Raw genomic sequence first — 7,067 nt, 5'->3', positions numbered from 1 at the left:
TTTCAAATTCACATACCTCCTCTTTATCAATTGTATCATCAAGGTACTCAGGTATGGATTCACTCTCCTCATGACTGGTACAATATTCTTCATCAATGTTAGCAACAATTTCTTCAAGTTCTGACTTGCACTCACAAACATCATCAATTGCTTCTTCATCAGATGGGACTTCCAAAGGGATAACTGATTCTTCTATATAATCATCTTCATTTGCATCTATTATGTTGATGTTACTCTTCTCATACAAATCATGTATTTTTTTATTCAATTCTTCAAGAATTGAACATGCTGATTCCAAACTGTCAGACCCACATTCTCTCACGATCAATTCCTCCAGTAGAGCTGAATTAAGTTGTGTATTATCAAGCATTTGGAAATAAGTCACCATTATTCTGCCAATCAATTTTTCTATAGATTCACCTTCCTTTCTTCTTATGTTGTAGATTGCATTGCCGCAATCATAATTCGATTGAATCTGATTTTGGTATGGAGAACCAATTGAAGGGCTAGCGACTGAAGTGTTGTCCTCGATTACACTATAGAATTCTTCCATGAACCACCACTCAAGTTCTTCCCATGATGAGATACTTTATGGGGGTAACAAGCTGAATGAATGCTCTACAACATCCTCCAATGTTAGCACAAACCATTTCATGATCATTTCTTCTGAGTAGATTCTGAAGGTCTCAATAAACCAATAAAATGATTTTAGATGCCCAATTGGTGATTCCCTTTCATCTCCATGGAACCTCAGCATATAGATCTTCAACTCACAAGGAAATGCATATGGATACTCAAAGATGTTATCGAAATCCAATGGCTTAAAACTTCTTGGAATATTCTTGCCTCTTTGTGGCTGTGGTTGCCACTATGCATATTTTTCTGAAGATGCTTCTCCATAAAAATATGGATATTGAAACATACTGAATGCTACTAATCTTTTTCATTTAATTTTCCTTTTTATAGAGTCACCACCTCGTTCATAGAGGACATAAGTTATTTCTTTCTTTTGAGTTCTCTCCCACAACAGAGTCTTAATAATTCTTCCTCAGCAGAGTCGCCAATCTGTTGGGTCTCAAATCAACAGATTGGATAGGTTCTAAGGAAATGCCAACTCCTATGATCAAACCCTCCAATTGACTTCGCCAACTTATAGAGTGAACCTCTTTGGTTACTAACTCTCTCACTTTAGGCTCTGTAGGACCTAGGCGGGTATACCTACTCACTAGTTGTTCCTTCAGCTAATGCTTTTTATAGCAGATTTAGTGTCTTAATCTGATATATCCTAGTCTCAGAATGGCATAAGTTTCTTAAACAGATTGATTTCAGATGTGTGTATTGACCTATGTATCTTGTAAAAGTATATATGTTACACTTTGGCTAAATTACCTACTATACCTACTCTACTAATCCTAATGCTTAAAAGTAAAGGGTTTGTTTACAAATGACCAGTGCCTTTCCTCTTATTTGGGCTATAGAGTCTTATATTTCTTCAGGACTTATTGTGTAAACTTATGAGACAATTTTTAAACCCACCCCTTTTGGTAAGTCTATCAGTTACTGTTTCTTATGAGCTCTATTTTGATGTTTATATTATAAACCGCTTGAATGAGTTTAACCCTAACTTTAAGAGACCATCCAAGGAAGAATTACAACGAACAATTACAATTCACAAGTAAATCCTTTTGATCCAAATCTACAATATGAAACACAAAACTTTACTAGAACAACACAAATAACCTTATCTCCTTTAGATAATATCACAAGCAACTACCTTCTAGAAATATGTTAACTCTCAACACATATGAGAAAGAAAATGCAACCAGTTATTTTTGATAAAAAGTTTAAAAGTACAAAATTTGCCTCCACCTCTTGTATCTCTATTCTCTCCTCTTTACATTTTACATCACACATATATATGTGGTTGAATGGTTTTCATACCCCTTTGGGTGAAAAGACACCCCCCTTTTAAATAAAAATAATTCCAAATCCCGAAATTACCTTAGTTTATGTAATTAATTGTCACTTTACAAGTTGTTTAGGCATATTAGAGGTGTTTTAAGGCTATTTTATGGGTATATAATGGATAAATGGTCTTTAAATGATGTAAATACCCCATTTGGTGCTTCACAATCCATTTTTTATGCCCATTATTGTGCAACAAATATAAAACATATTACTTGTACCTATTCAATATATATATATATATATATATATATATATTTAGAATTTTTCTTGTTCCTTGTCTTGGAATCTGGAATTCTAAAAATTGCAAAATTTAGGGTTCCAACAATCGGGTTGGTGCTTGGTGGTATGTAATCATTCTCCAAATAATATGTTGCATATTATCCAATTCCTGATAAATGCAGCTTCATCCTTTTTTGCCATGTGGAGAAACTTGACTTGTTCAGCTTTGGTGCATCCCTTTTATACATCTTTGGATCTTTTCCTCAAGTACCTTTAAACTTTTCTTCCGAAGTCCAAAGCTCTGATACCAATTGTAAAGTTTTGATGCCAATAGCTAACAAGATGAGAGGGGGGGGGGGTGAATCATACAAACTTAATCTTCCATAAAATCAACAGATTCAACCTCGGTAACTTATACTTTAGCAATATAACCAAAAACTGCTAAACATGCAAACTCATAAACACATAATCATCATAACACATATAACACCAGATTTAACGTGGAAACCCAAATAGGGAAAAACCACTATGGGATTTCAGACCCACTAAGAAATATACTCTTCTAGAGTATGCTCGGTTAAAAGCAAATCTTGTTAAAGATTACAAACACATTGCTAGATGTGACCCGGTTAAGGGATTTCCCTCATATCTGTTAGGATCTTCACTTTGTTAGAAGTGACCTTGTCAAAGGATTTCAAACACTCATTTAGAATGTTACCTTGCTAGAGGGTTTACAAATAAGACTGTTAAGTCCACTTGATTAAGAGATTTTCTGTCACTTACAAAATAAACTATAGTAATAAATATATCTGCAACTTCACATCTAAAATGCGAAAGCAGATTCTTATTTTCTCAAAACAATCTTGTCATAGGAATTATCCTGTCCCTTTGCTGGGCTCCCTACTCTGTTATTCAAATAGGTCTTCAAGCTTCTGTGCTCGGTAATCACTATGTAGCATCCATGTGCTTACACTTGCCCGCATACATTGTTCATCAACAATTTCTTATTTATAAACAATTTGCTAACCGCTGAATCTCCTTGATCACATTTCCCATGATCAATCTTAACCATCAGATCTTCAATCTTGACCAGGTTCAATGCATCTTTTGATCTGAAAATTTTTTACCTCGCCTTGGGACTTGCATTCCTTTCTTGTAACTTGCACAAGGTTATTGCGGTTCAATCTGCACTATAGATCTTCCTGCCAATCTTCTATTGTCGTAGATCCTTAACAAACTTCATGTGTAGCATACCAATCATTTAATCAACTCCAGCTCATCATTGTCCTTCATAAAATAATGCTTTTATCCATCCAATGAGATCTGTCATAACTCAGTTGCAACTCGGTAAATACTAAACTTTACTCGATAGACATTCTACCTTTATTAACCAATATCGATAACCTTAGGGTTTACTGACTAGGTTCCTTAGGGTTTACCGACTAGGTTCTTTGCTCGATGACATAGTATAGTATTAATCTTACAATCAACAGCATATGTAGGATATCAAAACAATCTTAACATCATGATCTCATCATTGTCTAACTCGGTAATAGTTGCCCATCGAATAACTTATTTTTCCCCTTTCTTATCACATTCTTTCTGTGTCTTTTGCTGACACCTTAATTCACTTTAAATCAATCTTCTCAAGATATAGCAACATCATACTGAATTAGAAAATCAATTTCTTGACATCAATGACAAAATAATGTTATAAAGATAGTTATCATCCTTTTTCAGTTATATCAAATAATCTCACATATGACATACCCCACATCATGGAGACTCAATCCCCTCATACTTCTCATGTTGAGGATGACTCACTAACTAGTGTTACTATTGACTAATTGGAGAAGATTGATTATAAGTTTGAGAATCTTGAAAAATGGATTGGTCGACAATACCTATATAGTGAGGCAATCCCCTTGATTGAAGGATTGAAAAGAATGGTTCAAAGTGATAAGGTAGGTGTGGATGTGTTGTGTTATAATAATATTATGCCAATTAGAGGTTATGTCAAAGTTCTTGGTTACTCTCAACCCACTAGCCAAGTTAGCCATTCTATTCCTATGCCTACATCTTGGCCTAGTGTTCCTATATTTACATCTTCTATCATGACTACTTCCACAAAAAATACTAATCCTACACATGTTAGTCATTGGGGAAATCTTATTAATCAATATTCTTACATACCTCATGGTTTAGATTTGTTTCAGAACCATCTCCCACACCAACATACCATAATATTCCCCCTCCTTATTCTCAACCTCCACTTACAACAATATTACTCCTCCACACAATCCAATATTTCCAATTCCAATTCATCCATTGAAGCAACTATCAATAACCTAGATCAAACTTTTTTCATCCTTACAACACCAATGGACTTCTTTAACTCAATCCAAATTCAATGTTCCCACATTTGATGCAATGAGCCCACTATATGATGAGATTGTCTATGCGGTTTCTCCTAAACATATGGAAATTCCTCAATTGGAGTTATACAAGGGAAAAGGTGACCCCTTGATTCATGTGAAGACATTTCAAACCTTTGGTAGTGATATCTCTCATGATTGAAGACTCATGGCAAAATTATTTACTCAAATCTTTAGAGATAAATCCTTGAAATGGTATTGTTCTTTGTCTCCTTATTCTATTACTTGATTTCAACAATTGGCTAATGCTTTCATTCAAAAAAATTAAAATAACATTGGTCCTAAGATTACTTTTACTAATTTGATTCATCGCAAGCAAGGAGTTAAAGAAAAAGTGACTGATTTTATTGGTAGATATAAACATTTGAACTCACAAATTGCTTATCATGTGCCTAATCATGATGTTTAAAGATTTTTTATTACTAATTGTATATGTTGAATTTGAACTTTCAGTATTGTAAATCCTAACAAGATTCAACCACAAAAACCCTAGATATTCAATAAAATTTAACACAATATCAATGAACAACATAAAATATACAAAATCATGAAATTAATCAAATGATACCTTCACACATTCAATGGGTGTGATCTTAATTGTTCTCCTATCTCCATTGATCTTTCTTTTGATATGTTTCTCTCATATTTAATGCTTTCACAAGAGTTCAATTGAATAATGGATGTGGTTGTGATGATGTAACTTGATTACAAAGATGTAGGCTATGATTTTGACACAATGTAAGGATGCTTGAACTATGGATCCCGAAATAAGGAGAGGAAGGGCCTCTTTTTATAGAGAGCATCCTAAAAATAGAGGGATAATATTAAGATGTGAAAAGATAAATGGTTGGGTAGGATCGAAGGGTAGGTAAAGGAAATAATAAAATAAAGGGAGTGGTTAAGATAACTGATGGAAAAAAAATGAATTAATTAAATGACTTATTTAATTCATAGAGGGAGGGGCCACATAAATTAAATAAATAAAATATTTATTTAATTTGGGAAAAAAGGTTATTTAAATAAATAAAAATATTTATTTAAATAGGATAGAAAAAGACTTAGAAGAGGATAAGTGAATTAATTAAAAAAAAAAAATTCATTCAATTAATAGAAGAAAATGGGATAATTAAATAAATAAATTTATTTAATTAGGCTAGGACAATTTTAGGCATCTACATTTTGCCCCTCTTTGAGACAATACAATTTATTGCATTGTTTCAAATAAGATTAAAATATAGTGGCTATGATAGGGATAAGGACTAGAAGCATGATGCCCTAGTCATAGGATGGATAATAAAGGATGATGCCATCTCAAGAGGACATGTGGGTTAGGAGAACATGCATGTGCTCTCGAAAGGAAAGATTGGGGATAAGGCTAAAAGAGGATGAAATAGATGATGATGAATAAGGATATGGTAAATTGATGGCCATAGAAGTGGTTATGGATGAGAGTGGATATGGGAGATAGAGATGAATAAGAGTTATGATCTCTTGTGATATATCATCGTTGAGCTTATTATGACAATCAGATGCAAGTATCTAGATATGATGGAAGCTAGATGATTCACATACCATTTGCATGGAGTAATAACAAAAACCACAAACAACAGTCAAATGATAAAATTCATGTTCCATCTCAAGCATTCTAATCACTTGTGGATATCATTGAGTAACATAAGAGCCTGATACAAACATGATAAATATAAATCAAAGAAAAGATATGTCTCACTGGACCACATAAGTCAACAACCATTTAGATCTTCTTGCCAAGTTAAGTGTTCTTATTAAAATGATGTTTGATAGGATATCCATTGTAGGAAAGATGTATTCGTAGGACATGATAGGATGTCCATTGTAGGAAATATATATTTGTAGCACATGATATATGCCCATTGCAAGAAAGATGTATCTCTAGGACATGATATATGGCCATCATAGGAAAGATGTATCCATAGGAAATGATAGGATGTCCATTGTAGGAAAGACATATCTGTAGGACATGATATCTGATAAGGTGCCTATTCTAGGAATGATGTATCCATAGAGACTAGTATGTTTGATAAAGATGTTAAAACTGATAAGTAGTTGATCGGTAAGGTTGCAAACTAGCTCGGTAGTCTATCTATTGATCCATGGTTTGTTAAGCTCATTGTTTTGATTGTGTTTCTTCAAAGTGTCAGTATCTGAGCAAGAGACATTTTATTATAGATTTTGGATTTTTTTTTTTTAATTTCATTTTTAAATTTTTTATTTTTTATTTTTTATTGTTTTTTGGATTTTCAAAGTTTTTCAATTTTTTTAGATTTTAAACAGTTTTTTTAGATTTTAAATTTTTTTTTGTTTTTTTTTAATTTTTAAATATTTTTTTAAAAGTTAAAAAAAATAAAAATTTAGATTTTTAAAAGTTTATATCATTGATTGAGGTATAAGACATATTAGGATTTA

This window comes from Cryptomeria japonica, chromosome 9 (genome assembly GCF_030272615.1).
Source record: "Cryptomeria japonica chromosome 9, Sugi_1.0, whole genome shotgun sequence".
NCBI lineage: Eukaryota > Viridiplantae > Streptophyta > Pinopsida > Cupressales > Cupressaceae > Cryptomeria > Cryptomeria japonica.
This window is presented reverse-complemented; position numbering follows the sequence as displayed.